The following is a 406-nucleotide window of genomic DNA, read 5'->3' on the forward strand; positions in this document are numbered from 1 at the left end:
CCCGCTTGTCGTTTGTTCTCAGCATAGTCAGCAGCAGCAGCTGCAGCCACCGCAGCAGCAGCAGCAGCAGCAGCAGCAGCACACTTGGTCACCTGCTGTTGCTGCTGCTGCTGCTGTCGCTGCTGCTTGGCCCGATGAGCCTTCGTCTCAGCAGAACCAGTGGCTGCAGCAGCAGCAGCAACTGCTGCAGCAGCAACAACTGCTGCAGCAGCAACCTTTGAATCTGAAGTTCTCTGGACTTCGAAACGAAAAGCCTCGCAGGCCCTGGGCCAAAACCCAGTCAATGTCACCTGCTGCTGCTGCTGCTGCTGCTGCTGTGCCGTTTCCATCTCTGCTGCAGCAGTCGCGCGGCGCTCTGCAGCAGCAGCAGCAGCAGCAGCAGCAATGGCAGCAGCTCCGGCCGTGG

Source organism: Eimeria tenella, genomic scaffold (assembly GCF_000499545.2).
Source record: "Eimeria tenella Houghton genomic scaffold, Eth_scaff2775, whole genome shotgun sequence".
Lineage (NCBI taxonomy): Eukaryota > Apicomplexa > Conoidasida > Eucoccidiorida > Eimeriidae > Eimeria > Eimeria tenella.